Source organism: Mustela nivalis (assembly GCF_964662115.1).
Source record: "Mustela nivalis genome assembly, chromosome: 4".
NCBI classification, from domain to species: domain Eukaryota; kingdom Metazoa; phylum Chordata; class Mammalia; order Carnivora; family Mustelidae; genus Mustela; species Mustela nivalis.
Genome location: NC_139023.1, coordinates 56174727 through 56197704, shown reverse-complemented (window position 1 = coordinate 56197704; position 22978 = coordinate 56174727). Strand labels below are relative to the sequence as shown.

The following is a 22978-nucleotide window of genomic DNA, read 5'->3' as shown; positions in this document are numbered from 1 at the left end:
TTTGCTAGGGCCACCATAACAAAATACCACCGACTGGGCAGTTTACACAACAGAAATTTATTTTCTCACTGTTCTGAAGTCCAACATTGAGGTGTCAGAACGTTCGATTTCCTCTGAGGCCTCCCTCATGGGCTTGCATATGGCTACCTTCTCACATGTTCTCACAGGGCCTTTCCTCTATGCCTATGTCCTAATATACTTTTTGTGTGAAGGACACCAGTCACACTGGATTAGGGCCCACTATAACCACCTCATGTAATTTATCTCTTAGAAAGACCTATCTCCAACTATAGCCACATTCTGAGATACTGAGGGTTACGGCTTCAACATACAAGTTTTAGGGGAACACAATGCAACCTGTAACACTATGGAAAGAAAAGTTTGTCACAAAGATATAACAAAACTGGGGCACCGGGTGGCTCAGTGGGTTAAAGCCTCTGCCTTCAGCTCAGGTCATGATCTCAGGGTCCTGGGATGGAGCCCCACATCGGGCTTTCTGCTCGGCGGAGAGCCTGCTTCCTCCTCTCTCTCTCTGCCTGCCTCTCTGCCTACTTGTGATCTTTGTCTGTCACATAAATAAATTTTAAAAATCTTTAAAAAAAAAAAGATATAACAAAACTTCTTGTCTAATGACAAGAAAACAAACAAAAAACTGGAAACAACTAGATGTCCCTTGGTAGGATACTGGATATCAGATACATAAACTATAGCACATTCATTCAATGGGCAAATATACATCTGTTTAAAAAGCATAAGATAGGGGCGCCTGGGTGGCTCAGTGGGTTAAAGCCTCTGCCTTCGGCTCAGGTCATGATCCCAGGGTCCTGGGATCGAGCCCGCATCTGGCTCTCTGCTCAGCAGGGAGCCTGCTTCCTCCTCTCTCTCTGCCTGCCTCTGCCTACTTGTATTCTCTGCCTGTCAAATAAATAAATAAAATCTTTAAAAAATAAAAAATAAAAAGCATAAGATATATCTATGTTTGTTGATACAGAATGAAACCAGGATTTTCTAAGGTAAAAAAAAATAATGTAGAAAACATTTTGTTAAATATGATTTCTTTTGTGTTGAAAAAGAAAAAGTATGTTTCTAGAATAAAAATAGAAATTTGTAAGCAGGGATTCTGGGATGGGAAGCAGTTAAATACTTTTTAAATATGTACCCTTTGGTACAGTTTTAATATTTTACTACATTCACCTATTGCTCTTACAGTTATAAAGAATTATTAATAAGAATTTTTTAAAAGAATTTAGGTAATACATTTTAAATCTTTAAAAATATTATTAAAAAATGTTTGATTATAAATAATCAATAGCAACAGTGCTAATTACACAGCCATTTTATATTTATCTTAAAATTTTTTTCTAACCTGTTTATACATCTGCTTTACCTCTGGTTTCTCTTTGTACACTGCCCTTTGGTCCACAATCATCTTTCCCATAGGACTGGAAGGATCTTTGAGGGAAGGGACAGTGTTCTAATAACACGGAGAAATGGGTCTGGTTCGATGTTAGTTGAAAAGAGTAGGATCAAAATTGTGCTTACACTATAATCCACACCATATTTATAGAATGCATATGAAGGATAGGAAGTAAATGAGGAAAAATCTTAATAAGTCTCTTCTGAGTAATAAGAATTATAGGTGATTCCCTCCCTCTTTTGCATTTTTTCTATTCTTTCTGATGTTTTAAATAAACATGTCTTACTTTTAATGTCAGAAATACAAAAATGGACACATTATAATCTGATAATTGTATTTTATAAATACATTTAAAAGGTGCTAAAAGGGGATGCCTGGGTGGCTCAGGTGGTTAAGCCACTGCCTTCAGCTCAGGTCATGATCCTGCAGTTCTGGGATAGAGTCCCACAGTAGGTTCCCAGCTCCTTGGGGAGTCTGCTTCTCCCTTCTCATGCTCTCTCTCCCTCTATCAAATAAATAAAATCTTTAAAAAAATAAAAAATAAAAAATAAAAGGTGCTAGAAGGGGGCATCTGAGTGGCTCAGTGGGTTAAGCACCCCACTCTTGATTTCCACTGAGGTCACAATCTCAGAGTCGTGAGATTGAGGATGGAGCTATGAGATGCGCATTGAGACTGCTTAAGATTCTCTCTCTCCGGGGAGCCTGGGTGGCTCAGTGGGTTAAAGCCTCTGCCTTCAGCTCAGGTCATGATCCCAGGGTCCTGGGATTGAGCCCCAGCATCGAGTTCTCTGCTCAGCAGGGAGTCTGCTTCCTCCTATCTCTCTGCCTGCCTCTCTGCCTACTTGTGACCTCTGTCTGCCAAATAAATAAATAAAATCTTTAAAAAAAAAAAAAAAGATTCTCTCTCTCCCTCTTCCTCTGCCCTTCCTCCTGCGTGTGCATTCTCTCAAATAATAAATTCTAAAAATAAATAAATAATAAAATTTTAGCAAAAAATTCCCCCTAACTTTGTATTTGAAAAGCAAAATATGGGGCACCTGGGTGGCTCAATCATTGAGCGTCTGCCTTCGGCTCAGGTCATGATCCCAGCATCCTGGGATGGAGCCCCACATCGGGCTCCCTGCTCAGCAGGAGGCCTTCTTCTCCCTCTCCCACTTCCCCTGCTTGTATTCCCTTTCTCACTGTCTCTCTCTGTCAAATAAATAAAATCTTAAAAAAAAAAAAAAAGAAAGAAAGAGAAACAAAATTAGAGATGCCTGGGTGGCTCACTTGGTTAAGCATCTGCCTTCAGCTCAGGTCATGATCCCAGGGTCTTGGGATGGAGCCCCACGTGGGACTCTGTGCTCTGTGGAGAGCCTGCTTCTCCCTTTCCCTCTGATGCTTCCTCTGCTTGTGCACGCGCTCTCTCTCTCTCTCTCTGTCAAATAAATAAATAAATAAATAAATAAATAATCTTTAAAAAAAAAAAGAAAGAAAGAAAAGAAAAACAAAAACAAAATTGGGTTTTCTTTTGTTTTAAAGATTTTGGTTTAATTAACATTAATCACCATAAGATCATAATGACAGAGCTATATCCAGTGTCTGAGGTCCACCCCACCCCACAGAGAGAACACAAGCATGCTTGCTATAACTGTGCCTGGAGAACTTGGCCTATATTTCCTCCTCACGGTCCTATTCTTCTGATGTGGGGCTTCCCCACTTGTCCCAAGAAACCCATTCCAGTGAGTTCTAGCTGGGTTCTACTCCTTTGACCACCAAGCCCCTGTGGCACTTCCTGCATGACACACCCATAGGACCTGCCTAACCTGGGCAAGGCCTCCGGAGTCAGCCAGGGTTCCAGAGTTGCTGCCAGATCTTTCAAAAGTCTTAGAAATTTTGGGGATGCGGGGTGACTCAGATGTTTAAGTATCTGCCTTCAGCTCAGGTCATGGTCTCAGGGTCCTGGGACTGAGTCACACATCAGGCGTCCTTGCTCAGTAAGGAAGACCACTTCTGCTCTCTTGCAATCCCTCTCTCTCTCTCTCTGACAAATAAATAAATAAATAAATAAATAAATTTTTTTAAGATCTTAGAAATTCGGGGTTGGGGACCGCGGAAGGGGATTGAGTTGGGGGATATCTGCCACATTGGGCATTTTCCTGTTCATTGACCTGTTGTGTCCACAGTGAGCCTCAGTATCCCTTTCCAGAACTTCAAATTTGCATTTTTGGAACACATGCTTCCCATTCTTGACTAAAAGGATAAGGCATCAGACTGGAATACAGACACGACTTATTGTTCCCTTTTTCAAGGGGTGGCCCTGTCTCCCCTAGAGATGGGGGTCTCACATACGAGAAAAAGAATTGCTTGGACTTGCACAAAGACATAGGATAACAGAAGAACTGAGAAGAGGAAGAAGCATAAAAGAAAAAGAAAACAAATTGATAGAAATAAAAATGAGGAAAAACAGAGTAGGGGAAGGAATAAAGGAAAGAAAAATATATAGATGGAAAGAGAAGAAAGCAGTAATTAAAATGTATTAAGGTCTTTCTATGTACTAGGCACTATAAATTTTTCAATGAATTATCATGTATAATCCTTAAAGCTACTATATGTGGAAGGTTTTATTTTTTTCTCACTTGGCAAAAAAGGGAAATTATGTTTAGACAGTTATTGACTTGTCCAAGGTCATAGAGCCAGTTAGTGGAAAATCAGGGCTATAAATCTATGTCTTACTCATCCTAGAACGTGCACTTAACTCTACACCAAAAGACAAGTTTGTCATTGGTTTATGTCAACAAACTAAATGACTAATATGTGCTCTCAATCTCTGAACTGGAGCCAAAAGTAACCACGCAAAGAATACGGGCTACACAATAAACTATAGGTGTCCAAATACAGAATGGTCTCAGTCCTTTTGAAGATTAGTAGTTCAGATAATGCTAAGACCAGATTTTGCTTCATTATAAATATGAACATGTAATGTGTATAATGGTTCATAATGTTTCTTTGCAAAAATTCCAAACAGACAAGAGCCTTCCATTTCTTAAACATACCTATGTGTCACTTATTTTGTTCTCAGTAAATATTGCCAAGTCAGCACCAACTGCTTGACTTTCAATCAAAGGCCCTATTATGGGCTAACTTGCATGGAACAGGATGGTGCAGTGTATATAGCCTGAGGGAAAGGTGGCTACTTTTAAAGACAAATTGATTCAGCTGTTTGTACCATGTAGTGAGGAAAAGCATCACAAGTTTCTGGAACGGAAAGGACCGATAAGCTTCCTGTAAATTGTCAGGCTTACATTTATTTTAATGATGAAATCTGGCAGGCAATTGCTTAATCCCCATGGGTGTGTGTGTGTGGGGGGGGGTTATGGAAGTACTGGTTCTGTTTTCTTCCTCCTACCACTGACGTTTTTTAAAACCCTCATAAACTCAAAACACAGTATCTGGAGTTATATAAGGCAACTCCTGGTAAATTTTTAAATGCTGACAGCAGAAAGAAACAGGTCATACACACCTCTGCTTCCCATTAACTAATAGCTTTTTTTGTTTTTTAATGGCCTAGTTAATACATAAAACATAGACCAAAGTTCTAATTCTACCTCTGTCACTGCCTACCTTACCCATGGGACCTTGGGCAAATCACTTCCCCTTTCTGGAACAATTTTGAGAGTGATAAGGGGGGATAAGTAATTAATACATATAATCTCCAACACATGCAAAAAGGACTCTCCCAGACAACTGCTTACCTATTATGGGAAATCAATCACCAACCACTCAGATAAGTCTATCAAGAGTTAGTTGACCTTTACCCAACCATTATTTTCTTTGTGTAACTAGTCTAACTGTAATTAGTTTACGTGTGATGCATTTTATTGTGATTAGTTCCATTCACAATTACAGATTTACATGCATTTAATCTTGCCAACCTCTAAGTGAAGCAGTTCAGAAGAAACGATAACCCTCTGTTTGCATACAGCATAGTACTTCTAGGGTCTTCCTCTCTAAACACAAGGGTGTATTAAGCATTGATGATAGCCACCAATTATTGAGATCTTACTCTACACCAGGCACCCCATTCTCTCACAGCATTGTGAAGTAGGTTCTGCCAAACCAGTATTACTGGAACCAAAGCTCGAAGGGGCAGAAGTAGGACTCGAAGCCAGGTCTGATGTTTTCACCATGCTGCAATGCTCTTCCTCTACATAGCTATCATAGTTAATTTCCTGTGAAGTGCAAGTTCTTCCATACAGCTTTGCTGGGAGTTTCATCCGTGAAAAAGGTGCAAAGGGAGTGGGAAATAATATATTGACAGAACATGAGGCAGAGCGCACATGGCTTCATGTTTCTTAGCCAAGTGCTTGCAATCAGCTAAATTAACAATAAAAGATCTGAAATAATAACTTAGAGGTAATAAGCTATGGTACTGGCAATAAAAGTGCCATAAGATTTTACCCAGGGACACCTGGGTGGCCCAGTTGGTTAAGCATCTACCTTTGGCTCAGGTCAGGATCCCAGGGTCCTGGGATCAAGTTCCACATCAGGCTACTTACTCAGAGCAGATCCTGCTTCTCCCTCTGCCAACAGTTCCCCTTGCTTATGTGTGCTCTCTCTCTCTCCCTGACAAAGAAATAAATAAAATCTTAAAAGAAAAATTTTTCCAAAAAATAAAAAGATTTCACCTAGAGAGCTCAGATGCCAAGAGTACCTGAACCAACCCCATCCTTGCAACATTCCTCAAAACACGGTCCTTGGAGAACCTTCATTAGAACCATATCAGGTCCTTTTAAAGATCTGATTTCTAAGACTCAACCTTTGAACATTTGATTTGATACATTTGGGATCAAGTCTCAGGCTCTGTATATGATTCTTATGTAACTGAAATTTGAAAAATAGTATTCCTGTTATTATGCTTCCATAATTAAAACTGTTTTTTGAACTTGATAACATGGTTGTAGAATTCATGGAACTTGTGGTGTCACTTGAAAAATGTGACATGATATATTAAATGTAATATAGCTAAATTTGGAAGATAATAGTACAGACTTTGGGAATAAATAGACCTGAGCTCAAATCTCTCCTCTCCTCTCAGTAGTTATGCAACTCTTGGCAAGTTTTTGGACATCTCTGAGCCTTAGTCTCCACTGCTTTAAAATACCTATTATAACATGCTGAAGGGGTATTGTGAAGATTAAAGACAATATATGTGTAATGCCTAACCCATAATAGCCATAGAATAAATTACAGATATTCTTATTATTAAACATCCAACACTTTATAAAATAGGATGACATTCCTTAATAGACTCTAGTATTAAGAGATTCAGGGAACGGGGGGAGGGGGGTGCCCAGGTAGCTTGGTCAGTTGAGTACCCAACTCTTGATTTTGGCTGAGGTCATGATCTCAGGGTTGTGAGGTCGAGCCCCTGGGCTACACACTCAGCACAGTTAGTTTAAGATTCTCTTTCTCCATCTCCCTCTGCTCCTACCCACTCCCCGCCCCTTACTTCAAATAAATAAATAAATAAAGTCTTTTTCTTTTTTTTAAATACTTTATTTATTTGACAGACAGAGAGAGTACAAGCAGAAGGAATGGCAGAGGGAGAGGGAGAAGTAGGTTCCCCACTGAGCAGGTAACATGATATGGGACTCAATCCCAGATCATGACCCAAGCCGAAGGCAGATGCTCAACCAACTGAGGCACCCAGGCATCCCATAAATAAATAAAATCTTAAAGGAGAAAGAGAGAGAGAGAGAGACACTAGGGGTCAAAGGTTTCAAAATAGTTCAAGCCATCGTAGTGATTCAGTACACCAGCTTTGGAATCAGAGTGTCTGTGTTCCAATCTCAACCAGTCTACTTTCTCACTCACCACCAGCAGAATAAATCAGAACTTCTTTCACTTTCTGGAAATGAGGCCTTTGTTAATATTATTAAGCTGCAACCCTGTTCATTATTCTGCTAAATAAACTAAAATGGAAATAATCCTACCTATCTGACAGGGACTGTGTGAGAATTGAGATTATACATGTATAGAGCTTATGACAGTATCTCGTATATGATCAAAGCACTTTCAAAAGGAAAAACCTGTTCATTTCTATTAGTATTCAACAAACAGTATGTGACTACCATGGATCAAAAACTCTAAATTCGGTACGTCCAAGAATGAACTCGGCATTTTCTCTGTCCTCTGAGTTTGCCAGTCCTCTGTATTTTCATTTCAGTGACTTTTACTGATGCTCATCCAGTTACTTACCCTAGCTAGAATAATGATAGTAAACAAACCTGGGTACCAGGCACTCTCCTAAGGGCTTCTTTTACATTAAATTATATTTATTCCCACAGAATGACTGTATGAAGTATGGGTACTATGATCATCCCCATTTTACAGATGAAAGGAGATGGACGGGATGTGTAATTTGCCCAAGGCAGCCCTGGAACATCAGTATCATGACTCAAATCTAGGCAGTATAGTCCCAGACCCTGTATCTTTTAGTGCACGTAATACTGCCTCGAGGGGTGCCTCACAGGCTCAAGGGCTAGAGCACATGACTCTTGATCTTGTGGTTGGGTTCAAACCTCGCGTTGGGTATAGAAATTTCTTACAAATTTTTTTTAAAAAGGAAATACTGCCTCCAAGGATTTTTGAGTTATTTTAAAAGCTCTCACTCTCCATGACTTCAATATCTAATAAGATACGTAGTCCTCTTAAAACAACTCTGATGCACCCCCTCTTCTCCAGTCATTCTGATACACACCTAACTTAGGCCCAATTGACCTGATTGAACAAGTCTCCTTGATTTTAGCTTCTTCTCATTCAATCCTTCTACCAGACCAGTCAGAAGTATTTCTAAAACATAGATAAGCTAAATGAATCTGCCTTAGTTAAAACATGTAATGGCACCCCAATTTCTACAGAATAGAACCCATATACTCCTATGTGCTGTTCAATAAGGCATCCAGTGCAGTATTTCATTTACAATGGCAAATACATTGCATTTTATTTTCATTGATATGAATGTGTCTGTTCCCTCACTAAAGTGGGCCCTCTGTAAAAGTAGGGACACTTTTGTTCATCCTTATATAACTATATATATCCCAGGCCCCAAGAGCCCACAGGTACAAATGAGGTCAAGATATCATTAATATGTTAATCTTAATAATTCATTGCTCCTCTAGCAAGTACAGGACCTATAGCTGTAAAATCCATTTTTGGAAAATCAGCAAAATCCACCATACTGCAACATGCTCCTGACTCCCCAGGAATGTCTCCCACATGCTCAGTAGCAGATTCTCTCCGATTGTAGCTATACTGCTACCCCACATGACAAATGTGCCACTGTGGTTCTCCCATTCTTCCTCTGAACCCTGTATTCCAATGGTCATCATGAACTTAGGTGCCTTCTTCCTTGTGAAATACTGTAGAAGTAGGGTTGCCTCTAGTTCCCTGGGGACCAGATACACTCTCAGGGGTCTGAGCCAGGACAAATTTGAGGTACATCGTATTCAGAATCCCTTCTTCACTCCAGCAGTGGTTTTAGTACTCATCCAACTCATTTCTTTTTCCCTTAAGATGATCTGCCTTGCTTAAGTTACCCAGCAAATTTGTTAAAACTTTTTGCGGGGCCATCCTACCAGTCTTCTAGGTGTGCTTAACATTACCTGAGTCCCAGAGTATCCACAGGGAGTGGTCAAGGCATATGCTCTAAGCTACAGCTGTTTCCCATTTTCCTACATCCCTCACCAACTTCTCTGCCTAGCATGGAGCTTTGTTCATACAAAAATCATAGTAAATGTTTTTAAATGTAATAAAAGTGATTTTTATGCCACTTGAGAAGAGTTAAAGTTTATCTGAGGAAAGGAACAGAAATTTAGGATGAGACTCTCTGGCCCTCAATCCAAAATTACACAGAAAGTCGGGTCTTTAAGGAAAAAAACAAATACACGAACTCTCATCTGAGAGGCATTTGGCTGTTGCCAGAACTCTGACTACAGTATATGTACATCTGTGTTCTCCAAAGGACCCCCTCCAAAGGAATCTGGGTCACAAGTGAAGTGTTCATGACTGTATGCCAAACCCTTCCGCTGAAGCAAGAGGAAGCTGATTCACTCTTCTTGTGGCCCACTGCGAACAGAATTGCCTCAAGTTCCTGTTGACACACTCTTTTTAAAAAGACTACCTGGAAAAAAAAAAAAAAAAAAAAAGACTACCTGGTGGTGACGACCTCCCCATGAGAACATGACCCTCAAGAAGGACCTCCTTCTTTCACTCCCCAGGAGAGAAGAGGAAGAAGAAGCACCTGGTGCAGAGCCCCACCTCCTATTTCATGGACATGAAAGAGCCCAAGATGCTACAAAATCACCATGGTTTTTAACCATACATAAACGGTAGTTTGGTGTGTTGGTTGTTCCACTGTCCTTTGGCAGCCTACAAGAGGAAAGCAAGGCTTACAGAAGGATGGAGCACTAAAAGCCCCTGAATCGAGATGAGAAACTATCCCAATAAACACATTTTGGATAAAACAAACAAACAGGGCGCCTGGGTGGCTCAGTGGGTTAAGCCTCTGCCTTCGGCTCAGGTCATGATCCCAGGCTCCAGGTATCATGCCCACATCAGGCTCTCTGCTCAGCAGGGAGCCTGCTTCCCCCTCTCTCTGCCTCCTTCTCTGCCTACTTGTAATCTCTCTCTGTCAAATAAATAAAAATCTTTTAAAAAACAAACAAACAAAAACCATTTAGTTATCTCATCCATATAATGTAAATCTTTTAGATTGACATGACTTTTCACATTTTAAATATATAAGGTATTTGTTGTTTGCTGTCATTTTGATGAAAGTGCAGCCTGTTAGGCCACAAGGTATTTATGTAGAAAACTTCCCCAAATTGCTAACTATATTAGGGTTTTAAACATTGGTACTGTTTTCAGGTCACTGGCATTAACTAAGACTCACTTAAAAAGAAATTACTAGTTGTTGAATACCTTTCAGTTGTTTTTTTTTTTTTTTTTAAAGATTTTATTTATTTATTTGCCAGAGAGAGATCACAAGTAGACAGAGAGGCAGGCAGAGAGAGAGAGGGAAGCAGGCTCCCTGCTGAGCAGAGAGCCTGATGCGGGACTCAATCCCAGCGCCCTGAGATCATGACCTGAGCAGAAGGCAGCGGCTTAACCCACTGAGCCACCCAGGCACCCAATACCTCTCAGTTTAAAGGGAAATTATAAATTATATTAGTGCTTTTACAAATTCAAACTATTAATCAAGAAATTTCATCCCATGCTTAATGATTTGAATCATGGTAAGTGCAAAAGACACTTGAATATATGTCATAGTACTTAGGTTCTTTGGCTCTTTCACTGAACCATCACATGGTCATGATCAGGGGCAAGGTCTTTAACCTTTATGGCAATCCATGACAAAACATCATGAAAGTGCCTAGCAGGCACCTGGGGGGCTTAGTTGGTTAAGCATCCGACTCTTGATTTTGGTTCAGGTCACAGTCTTGGGGCTGTGAGGTTGAGCCCTATGATGGCCTCTGTACTCCACGGGAAGTCTGCTCAAGATTCTCTCTCATCCTCTTCCCCTTCATGCTCTCTAAATAAATAAATAAATAAATCTTTATTTAAAAAATAAGTGCCTAATATAACACTTGGCATTTTCTACAGAAATTCAGTATTTCTTAAAATGGAAGTTTTATTTAACACATGTTAAGCATCTTGTATGTTTTTAAAAGATTTTGTCAGAAAGAGAGCACAATCAGGGACAGTAGGAGGCAGAGGGAGAAGCAGACTTCCCGCTGAGCAAGGAGTCCGATGCTGATGCCAGACTGGGTCATGACCTGAGCCCAAGGCAGACGCATAACCTACAGAGCCACCCAGGTGTCCTGAACAACTTGTATCTTTTATGAGTTTTATTCTAAGTAGCAGCATCCTCCTATTTTACATGTAGATCTGGAAATACTCATCATTGCCTTCAAATGAGACTGAGCAAAGCCTTATACTACCTCTAAATGCAAATTAAATGGCATAGGATAGTGCTTTCTTAAACACCGGGTCACAAGCTAATTGTGAATTGAAACCAGCAAATCTCTTTATAGAAAATGCCAAAGCAAGTTGCTTAAAGTCTGAGTCTGATACCACGATCATCCTTGGCAACTGTTATGAGAAACAAGTAATGGAAAGTAGGTAATAAATAAAATATGAATTGTTAGGATAGTTTGTTGCCTTTTCATTTGTTTCCCTGGTATAAGATGGCCAATTTAATTATTGCTTTATTGGGAAGGCTAATAATTGTACAATTAAGTGTTGGTTAATAAAATCCAATTACTTGTGGTTTAACGTGTGAAGGCATTTCATCTGCTGCTGACAGAAAGTATCAAGATTTTCAGCTACAGATGTTCAGTCCATGTGTAGTGTGACATTTTCAAATCTGTAACTTGTAACATTTTAATCAAACTAATACAAATTGTACATAAACCATACTTTAAAAAATAAATAAAAAGTATGAAGTGACAGAGCACCTGGCTGGCTCAGTTGGTAGAGCATCCCACTCTCAGTCGCAAGGTCATAAGTTCAAGCTGCATGTTAGGAACAGAGATTACTTATTTTTTTTAAAGACTTTATTTATTTGACACAGAGAGAGAGAGAGAGAGCGCCAGAGAGGGAACACAAGCAGGGGGAGTGGGAAAGAGAGAAGCCGACTTCCAGCTAAGTGTAAGCCCAATTCAGCACTCGATCCCAGGACCCTGGGATCATGACCTGAGCCAAAGGCAGCCATATAATGACTGAATCACACAGGCACCCAACAGAGATTACTTTTAAAAAAAGTTAATAAAAAAAATTTTTAACTATGAATTGAAAACAGAGTTCAAGCTCAACCCCTGGATCTGGAATATAAAATAATGACAATATGAAGAAAAATGTTTATTTTATTTTTATTTTTTTAATGTTTATTTTAAACAGCAAATCTTTACTTCATTCAAGTTACATTCTTTTTTTATTCCCTTTTAAAGATTTTACTTATTTAAAAAAATATATTTTATTTATTTATTTGACAGAGATCACAAGTAGGCAGAGAGGGAGGCAGAGAGAGAGAAGGGGAAGCAGGCTCCCTGCCAAGCAGAAAGCCCAATGCAGGGCTCGATCCCAGAACCCTGGGATCATGACCTGAGCCGAAGGCAGAGGCTTTAACCCACTGAGCCACCCAGGCGCCCCTAAAGATTTTATTTTTAAGCAATCTCTACACCGAAAGTGGGGGGCTCAAATTCACAACCCCAAGATCAAGAGTCATACGCTTCACCAACTGAGCTAGCCAGGTGCCACTATTCAAGCTACATTTTAAAATGTAAAAGTATAGAAGATTATAATAAATATAATTTAATATGTGAGTTTATCAAATCATTGGTATTTTAAGGTGCCTGGGTGACTCAATCATTAAATGTCTGCCTTCAGCTCAGGTCGTATCTCAGGGTCCTGGGATCGAGCCCCGCACTGGGCTCCCTGCTAGCAGGAAGCCTGCTTCTCCCTCTCCCACTCCCCCTGCTTGTGTTTGCTCTCTCAGTCTCTGCCAAAAAATAAATAAAACCTTAAAAAAAAAAAAAAAAAGAACTCATACTCCTTTAGAAAAACTATTGGTATTTTAAAAATAAAAGCATAAGATATACAAAATTAAAAAGCTACTTGGAAACAAGCTAAGATTATTGATAAAGGAGGGAAATGCATTCAGGTCCCCAGTATAATTTCTTAGTCAGCCTACCATTGTTACTGATAAAACCTTATTATATATCTTTAAAGCATATTGCAAGACAGAAGGGAAAACAATGCACATATTTTCTTCCAGCATGTTTGAATATGTGTGTATACTTTTAAGTCCCAGCTAATTAATTAAAACCTATGCAGAGTAACAGCACAGTAGCTTTTTCTTTTCTTTTTTTTTTTTTTTTACGATTATGGAACACTTAGAAGCAGTACTTATTACTGTAGTCCGTAGAGATTTCAAAATCCAGTTTGATAAGAACTGTGTAACACTTTGTCGGACATATGTTACAAAATCAGTTAGTACAGGATTCCTGTCATCTAAACATAGCCTCACATGAAACTGAATTAGATTCATTTATTGTAGATAATATACTGTTGGGTAATGTAAATTTAAAAAATATCCTATGATGGAAAATCTCAAATATTAAGAATAGAAAAAAAATAGAGACAATAGTGTGAACACCATCATGCACCTAATACAGCTTTAATAATCATCTATATGGGAGCCCTGGGGGAAAAAAAAGAGCACAATCCAGGGCACCTGGGTGGCTCAGTCGGTTGAGTTGCTCAGGTCATAATCTCAGGGTACTGGGATCAAGGCCACCCGTAGGGCTCCCTGCTTCTCCCTTTTCCTCTGCCCCTCATCCCCATTTGTGAGCACGCTCTCTCGCAATAAATAAAATCTTTTTAAAGAACATACAATCCAGGGGTGCCTGGGTGGCTCAGTGGGTTAAGCTTCTGCTTTTGGCTTAGGTCATGATCTGAGTCCTGGGATCGAGCCCCACATTGGGGTCTCTGCTCGGTGGGAAGCCTGCTTCTCCCTCTCTCTCTGCCTGCCTCTGTCTACTTGTGACCTCTGTCTCTGTCAAATAAATAGATAAAATCTTGGGGAAAAAACATACAATCCATAGCTTATGGCAGTTAAGTAACAAGTTGCAGACCTGCTTTTTGGTCTCTAGTGTATTCCTGTCAGCCTTAAAAGACTTGACTTCCTTTAAAATTTCTCGTGTAATAGACCTGCTAGTGATTAATTCTTTCACCTTTAGTGTGAAAGAGTATTTTGCCTTTGTTTTTACTTTTGTTCAAGGTTTTATTTATTTGAGAGAGAGCACAGCAAGCAGGGGCCAGAGGCAGAGGGAAAGGGAGCAACAGACTCTGCTGAGCAGGGACCTCAGGAATGGGGTTCAATCCCAGGAAACGGAGATCATGACCTGAGCAGAAAGCAGGCACTGAACAGATTGAGCCACACCCAGGTGCCCCTTGCCTTTTTTTTTTTTTTTTTTTAGATTTTATTTATTTATTTGACAGAGAAAGATCACAAGTAGGCAGAGCAGCAGGTAAAGACAGAGAGAGGGAAGCAGGCTCCCTGCTGAGCAGAGAGCCCAACGCGGGACCTGATCCCTGAACCCCAAGATCACCACCCCAGCCGAAAGCAGAGGCCCAACCCACTGAGCCACCTAGGTGCCCCTTGCCTTTGTTTTTAAAACACATTTTCTCTGGGCATATAATTTTAGGCTGACAGGTTCTTTCTAGTATATTATGTATGTCAACTTCTACAATTTGTTACCTGAAAGAAATCTGAGGTCATTCTCATATTTTAACCTTGTTTCCAAATTACTTGGATAGTGCATTTACCCTCTGGTCTTTTTTTTTTTTTTTTTTCCTTTCTTTCACTGGTATGAAACAATTAGGTGCCTTCGTGTACTGTTTTTTCCATGTTTTTTTTTTTTTTAAGATTTTATTTATTTGACAGAGATTACAAGTAGGCAGAGAGGCAGGCAGAGAGAGGAGGAAGCAGGCTCCTCGCTGAGCTAAGAGCCCAATGCTGGGCTTGATCCCAGGAGACTGGGATCCTGAAATGAGCTGAAGGCAGAGGCTTTAACCCACTGAGCCACCCAGGTGCCCCTGTTTTTTCATGCTTCTTGTACTTGGGACTCATTGATCCTAAATCTATATAGGTTTACAGTTTTTGACATATTTAGACACTTTTTAGCTCTCATTCCTTCAACAGTTTCTTCACATTTCTTCTCCACTTCTTAGTCTATTATAGTACATTAGATGCTTTTTAAAAATTTTCTGTGATTTTGTAGTTGCCATTAATAGGTCTTCAAACTCATGAATCTTTTCTGCTGGGCGTCAAGTCTGCCATTATTCCCACCTGGTGTTTTATATTTCACACATCTAGATTGTTTTTCCATCTTCTGTGTCTCCAAACTTTTCAACAATTGGAAGAGTTATAATATAATGTCTGCAAATTTTAACATCTGTGTCAGTTTCAATTGATTTGTCTGATTATGGGTCCTATTTTTCTATTTATTTACATCTTTAATAGTTTTTGATTGGATGCTAGACATTAGGAATTTTATCTTTCTGGGTATTCGATGTTTTTGCATTCCTGCAAATCTTTGTTCTAGTACAGTTACTTGAAAAGGATTTATTGCTTTCAGGTCTTGCTTTAAACACAAGAGAGAACAATGCTCAACCAAGGACAAATTACTCCCCACAACTGAGGTGAAACCCATAAATGTACTCTACCCAAAGCTCTGAGAACATTGAGGTTTTCTAGTCTGTCTTGTTGGTGCAGCTATTATTCCCAACCCTTTTGGAGATGCTCTATTACTACCAGTAATCTTTTACTCAGCCTCAGGTAATTAATATCCTCAGCTACATGGACTGATTAGTACTGACCTGAAAACTCAAGTTTTTAGAGTTCTTTTCCTGTGCAACTCTCTTCTCTGTAGTACTCTGTGCTGCAAACTCTAACCACATCGGTTTCACCAGACTCTCAACTATCTCATCAGACTCCACCAGGCTCTCTCTCCCTGTTTCTTCCTCCCTGTGATGCAATGGGAAAACTCCCTCAAGGTAGTAAGCTGGGGCAATCATAGAACTCACCTTGTTTCTTTCCTCTCCTTGAGGGTTCATGTACTTCATTCCTTGATGTCTTGAAAAACACTGTTTCATATATTTTGTCTATTTTTTTATTATTACTGTCATGTCTCAACCTTTTAACCATTATGCCCCCCCCAAAATTTGATGCATTCAAGAAAAATATCTGGATAGCATCAGTTGCTTTCTAAAAACCCTGAATCAGAAATTGAGTTATACTTGAGAATAAAAGAACATAAAACACTAATTTTTCATAAAAATTAAACAATGCTTAGGAGACATTAACTTTATCATTCTTTTGGATGAATAAAACTGTAGAAAACAGAATCACTGTAGTACTACTTATTAGTACTTTAAATAAGTACTTTAAATACTCAAATTAAGAACACAAGAAACAGGTGTTAATAGTGTATCAGACATGTGAGAATTGCCCTGGTGTATCACAGACTGGAGTGAACTAATAAAGACAGCATATTTATCACATTAAATAAAATGCTCCCGAATTTTTATTTGCATTGTATTTATTTGGGATTTTTTCTCTGTTGCATTTATGTATTAGTTGCATTATAAATTTACAAAGCCCTATCAGCTAACATATTTCTAATGTGTTAGAAAATAATTAAGGGGTGTGCCTGGGTGGCTCAGGTGTCTTCGGCTTGGGTCATGATCTCCAGATCCTGGGATCGAGCCCCACCGTGGGCTCCTAGGCTGGCTCAGTGGGGAATCTGTTTCTTCCTCTACCTCTCCCCTTGTTTATGTGCTCTCTCTCTCTAATGACTAAATAAAAATCTTTTAAAAATAAAATAATCAAGGTAATGGCTCTTAATGATGAATTATTTTGTCATATACCTACAACCATTGCTTTTGCAAATTCCCAAGTTTGTTGAGAGTCACAAAAAAAGAAAACAGTGAGCCTGTCACTGCAGGCCACTTTTACATATCAAACAGATGAAGTAACTAAGATATCTCAGTGAAGGGTAATGAGGCTTATAGAAGATTGTTTCGCATCACTGATTTCAAAGCATCTGTTCAGTTATAAAAGCTGTAGAAGAATGTAACTTCCCTCTAGTTTTCCTGTATTGTTACGTAACTCTTTTTCTTCAAATTAGTATTAATTTACACCTAGTATTTATAGGATAAATAGAAATCAAAATGGAAAACAAACCATACTAGCCCAAAAAGAAATGAGGTGAACAAGTACCATAAATAAAAATTATTTAGGACCAAATAACCTACTACTATTGTGGCCTATAAAGATTTTATTGCAGGGGCGACTAGATGGCCCAAGAGTTGGATGCGCAGTTAAGCATCCAAGTTCTGATTTCTGATCCCAAGTTCTTGGAATCAAGCCCTGAGAAAGGCTCTGTGCTCAGTGGGGAGTTTTTTCCCCTTTATCTCCCTCTGCCCCTCCCCTTGCTCGTGTTCGCTTTCTCTCTCTCTCACATAAATAATAAATCTTCAAGGAAAAAGGAAAAGATTTTATTACATTCTTTCTATCCTGGATATACCAGGCTTCATTCAGGTCTAGATCCTAACTAAGATCTTTCTGTGACTACTACTTTCAAAGGTCTTATTTACCACACCGGCAGTGCGAAAAACAACTCAAAGCATTCAAAGTTTACAGCATACTATGTCTTACCTTCTTAGCCCCAAAAACTAGTTGGATGGGCAAAGATGCTATCCTGAACACCTCTTTTCTGAGGCACAAACACCTTTAGGTGGAGGGATCTACAACTGAGGCAAAATTATAAAAGGAATGGAAGGTGGAAAAGAGCCCTGCCTTTTTTTAAAAAAGATTTTATTTATTTGGGGTGGGGTGTAGGGGAAGAGGGCACGAGAGTACATGAACATGGGGAGAAGGAGGCAGGAATCTCAAGAAGACTCTGTGCTGAGCATGGAGCCTGATGCAGGGCTTGATCTCATGATCCTGAAACCATGAGCTGACCTGAACGAAGGCAGACGCTTAACCAACTGAACCATCCAGGCACCCCAGGAGCCATACTTCTATTAAATTAAATGTTTGGCCTTTGGCAAATACTTAACTCTCTGAGCCTTAGTTTCCCATTTGTATAAATAGGGAAGTTAGAGGAGGTAGGATATAGAGCAACCTGGTTTATAGAAATTCTATCACGGCTTTGTAATCCATTATTCATATATTTTAGGACACCATTTCAAAAATGTTATTAAAGTCATTCACCTCCTAAAATCAACATAACAGAAGTTTTGTTTAGAAGCCACTACCTAAGTTTTAACTTTGGTTAAAACCTCCCCAAAGTTAAAACTTCAATGTAGCCATGATTAAACTTAACCATCAGTTTATAGGAAATACACATGGTAGAAAAGCTTGAGTATGAAGATGAAATCAGTCAAATCCAGTATATGAAAAATTCAGCTAGACAAATGACCTAATCTTTACAACAAATAAATGTCAAGGAGGCGAAGACAGCCTGTTACGTATTAAAAGATACAGTAAGAATTATTAATCATACAAAATATATGGACATGGTTTAGATTCCAATTCAAAGAAACAAGGGTGAAGACATTTTTTTTAGAAAATTAGAAAAACCTGAATGCTGGATATTAGATGAAATGCTATAATGGCCAAGACTTAAAATAATTCTAGCTGAGAGTAGGGTGCAGGAAGTGTGTGTATATGTGCGTGTATATGGGGAAGGGGGCCATTGAGACAAGGAACAGAAACTAAATTGGTCAAATATTGATAACAGTTCATTTTACTATTCTCTTTGATATTTTTCATAACAGTAAAAAAGAAGTATGATTTTCAAATCTATTAACTTTATGTACATATGACATGCTATTATCACTAGCCTGTTGAAGACATGGAATTCTCTAAGCTAGGTACAAAATCTTAACAAACAAAAAGACAAAGTAGTAAGGACCCAATATAATTAAATAACAAGTGATGCATTCTGTATTTATTAAGAAAATAAGCCTTTGGAGCATCTGGGAGGCACAGTCAGTTAAGAATCTGCCTTTGGCTCAGGTCATGATCTCACAGTCCTGGAATCTAGCAGAAGTCTGGCTCTCTGCTCAGCGGTGAGTCTGTTTCTCTCTCTCCTTCTATGCTTGTGCTCTCTCGCTAATAAATAAAATCTCTTAAAAAAAAGAAAAATAAAATAAACCACTGAAACCTATAAAATTAATACATTAAAGTAGCTTCTCCAATTACCAACCCATGGCCCACCACATTTTTTCCACCTAAAACCCCACCCAAAAGACCCCAAACTTGAGTCCCATATTAGAAATGGCTTTTAAAAGTCCCATTAGTTTGATTTTCACTGTGCTGCCTTGAAAAGATTGTTTAATCTTAGAAGCAAAACCCATTTCCTATGCTTAAATGTAATTATTTAGCTCTACTTCCACATTTGTTTCAGGATCACGTACATGTTGATTATTAAACAATTATATGTCATGTTATCATTTAAAACAAAAATTTTTGAGGGGCGCCTGGGTGGCTCAGTGGGTTAAGCCTCTGCCGTCAGCTCAGGTCATAATCTTAGGGTCCTGGGATCAAACCCTACATCAGGCTCTCTGCTCAGCAGGGAGCCTGCTTTCCCCCCTCTCTCTGCCTACCTCTCTGCCTACTTGTGATATCTCTCTGTCAAATAATAAGATCTTTTAAAAAAGTTTTTAAAAATACTATCAGTGGGGCGCCTGGGTGGCCCAGTTGGTTGGACGACTGCCTTCGGCTCAGGTCATGATCCTGGAGTCCCAGGATCGAGTCCCACATCGGGCTCCCAGCTCCATGGGGAGTCTGCTTCTCCCTCTGAACTTCTCCTCACTCATGCTCTCTCTCATTGTCTCTCTCTCAAATAAATAAATAAAATCTTCAAAAAAAAAAAATACTATCAGATATTAAGATTATAAAAACATAATAATTAAGACAATGTGGGGATGCCTGTGTGGCTCAATCAGTTAAGTGTCTGCCTTCGGCTCAGGTCATGATCCCAGAGGATTGAGTCCTGCACCAAGCTCCCTGCTCAATGGGGAATCTGCTTCTCCCACTACCCTCCCCGCTACTTGTGATCTCCCCTCTCTCTCTCAAATAAACAAAATCTTAAAAAAAAAAAAAAAAAGGCAACATAGGGGTGCCTGGGTGGCTCAGTCGGTTCAGCATTTGACTCTTGATTTTGTCTCAGGTCATGACCTCAGGGTCATGAGACTAGTCCCATATTGGGCTCCACACTGAGTGTAGAGTCTGCTTAATATTCTCTGGGACGCCTGGGTGGCTCAGTTTGTTAAGCGGCTGCCTTCGGCTCAGGTCATGATCCCAGCGTCCTGGGATCGAGTCCCACATCGGGCTCCTTGCTTGGCAGGGAGCCTGCTTTTCCCTCTGCCTCTGCCTGCCACTCTGTCTGCCTGTGTTTGCTCTCGCTTCTCTCTCTATGACAAATAAATAAATAAAATCTTTAAAAAAAAAATTTAAAAAAAAAAATTCTCTCCCCCCACCCCTGCAATCTCTCTCTCTCTCTCTAAAAAAAGGTGGGGCAATGTAATGCTGGTCTAGTGGTGGATAAAAGTAACTGAAAGAGACAAGAAAGAGGACCACATTCCATGCAGACTTCTGATGGGTGACAAAGTTCCCACTGTTGATCAGCTGAGGAGAAATAAAAAACTATTCAATAAATAGGGCTGGGCCAACAGTTATTCATATGGGGAAAAATGAAATTATATGAAATTGTATACTTCCCAAACATTAAAAAAAAAATTCCAGTAGAAGGATTTAAATGTGAAGTACAACATTCAGAAAAATATTGAGAGAATATCTTTTTTTATACTCTGGGGGTGGGAAGAATTTCTTAAATAAGATAAAAAAGAGCACAGGCCATTAAAGGATAAAAAAAATTTTTTTTTAAAGATTTTATTTATTTATTTGACAGAGAGAGATCACAAGTAGGCAGAAAGGCAGGCAGAGTGAGAGGGGGAAAGCAGGCTCACTGCTGAGCAGAGAGCCTGATGTGGGACTCAATCCCAGGACCCTGAGATCATGACCTGAGCCAAAGGCAGAGGCTTTAACACACTGAACTACCCAGGTGCCCCAATTAAAGGATAAATTTTATAAAATTAACTTCTGTCCATAAGTAATAACATGGCACAATAAAAAAAAGTAGACTAAGATATAAAAGGTATTTTATTGACATAGAAACAAGAAACATATGAAAATGTTCAACTCTTAGTTGTCAGAAAAATGCAATTAAAATGAACATTAAGATTTCAGTCCTCCCCTACCAGACTAGAAAAAGTAAAGCCTGACAATATCGCACATGGGCAAGAATGCAAAGTAAGAATTCTCATACACTGCTAATTGGAAATTAGTCCAATTATTTAAGAAAAATAACAGTATTATTAACTAAGCTACATAGATACATAATCCTACCACCTAACAATTCTAACTTTATTAGTTTACTAGGGTTGCCCTAACAAAAAATAATGTATTCTAGGTGTCTTAAACAACAGAAATTTATCTTTCTGGTTTTGGAGGCTAGAAGAACAAAGATCAAAGTGTCGACAGGTTTGAGTTCTTGAGACTCTTGGCTTGTAGACAGATATCTTCTTGCAGGGCCCTCACATGGTCTTTCCTCTCTAAATAGACATGTTCTAATTTCCTTTTCTTTTACAACACCAGTCAGACTGGATGAGGGCCTCATCTCAAACGCCTTATTTTAACCTAGTCACCTATTTTAAGACCCAATCTCCACATCCAGTCACATTCTGAGGTACTGGGAGTTAGGGCTTCAACATATGAACTTTGTGGATACATAATTCAGTCCCAACTCTGCCTCTAGGCATTATTAGCCAAAGAAATTCTTACACATGTTTGAGAATCCTGATAGAAGTTCAGTTCATGGGGTTCATTGGTAGGTTAGTTGGTTAAGTGTCTGCCTTTGGTTTGGATCATCATCTCAGGGTCCCTGATCAGCTGGGAGTCTATTCCTCCCTCTCCCTCTGCCCTTGTGCTATGTCTCCCTTGCTCTCTCAAATAGATAAATAAAATCTTTAAAAATAAATATATAAAGTGATATCTCACTATGGTTTAATAAAAAAAAAAAAGCTTAGCTCATAACAGCACACAATAGACTGGATAATCCAAGTGTGCTGTATTACTATCTAACAGTGAAAAGAAATGAACTCTAGCTACAAGCATAAATTTGGATTTTAGATTCTCAGAAACAGTACTAAGTGGAAAAAATAGTTACAAAAGCATATATGTAATATAACTCCATTTATATTAAGGTGAAAAAAGGCAAAGATAAAGCACATATTTTGGGATACATCTAGGTAGCCTTAAAACTAAAGTAAACTCTAAAGAAAAGCACGGTAATGAATGAGTGACACAAAATTCAGGATAGTGTTTTCCTCTGGAAAGGAAGGAAGAGGAAATACATTCAGAAAAAGGCACAAGACACTTAAAAAGGTACTTCAGCATTCCATTTCTTAATTCAGATGCTGGGATATATGTTCATTTTATTATTCTTTTATGAATATAAAAAAAATGTATTGGGTGCCTGGGTGGCTCAGTGGGTTAAAGCCTACGGCTCAGGTCATGATCCCAGGGTCCTGGGATTGAGCCCCACATCGGGCTCTCTGCTCAGCAGGGAGCCTGCTTTCTCCTCTCTCTCTGCCTGCCTCTCCACCCACTTGTGATCTCTGTCAAATGAATAAATAAAATCTTTTTTTTTTTAAAGATTTTATTTATTTATCAGAGAAAGAGAGGGAGCGAACGAGCACAGGCAGACAGAATGGCAGGCAGAGGCAGAGGGAGAAGCAGGCTCCCTGCCGAGCAAGGAGCCCCATGTGGGACTCGATCCCAGGATGCTGGGATCATGACCTGAGCCGAAGGCAGCTGCTTAACCAACTGAGCCACCCAGGCGTTCCCTGAATAAATAAAATCTTAAAAAAAAAAATGTATTTGAT

The 22978-nt window shown here is 39.2% G+C and overlaps 1 protein-coding gene across 2 annotated transcripts in view; it reads right to left on the bottom strand.

Moving 5' to 3' along the window:
* The window catches only part of FBXL5 (F-box and leucine rich repeat protein 5), a 74658-nt gene that overhangs the window by 46402 nt on the left and 5278 nt on the right, over window positions 1-22978 (bottom strand). Inside the window, exon 3 of one of the 2 annotated variants that reach the window (XM_082728716.1) lies at window positions 5956-6022. The exons of the other annotated variant lie outside the window; for it this stretch is intronic. The gene's annotated coding sequence lies outside the window, so the exon portion shown is untranslated. The remainder of the gene's footprint in view (window positions 1-5955; window positions 6023-22978) is intronic. 2 annotated transcript variants of the gene reach the window in all.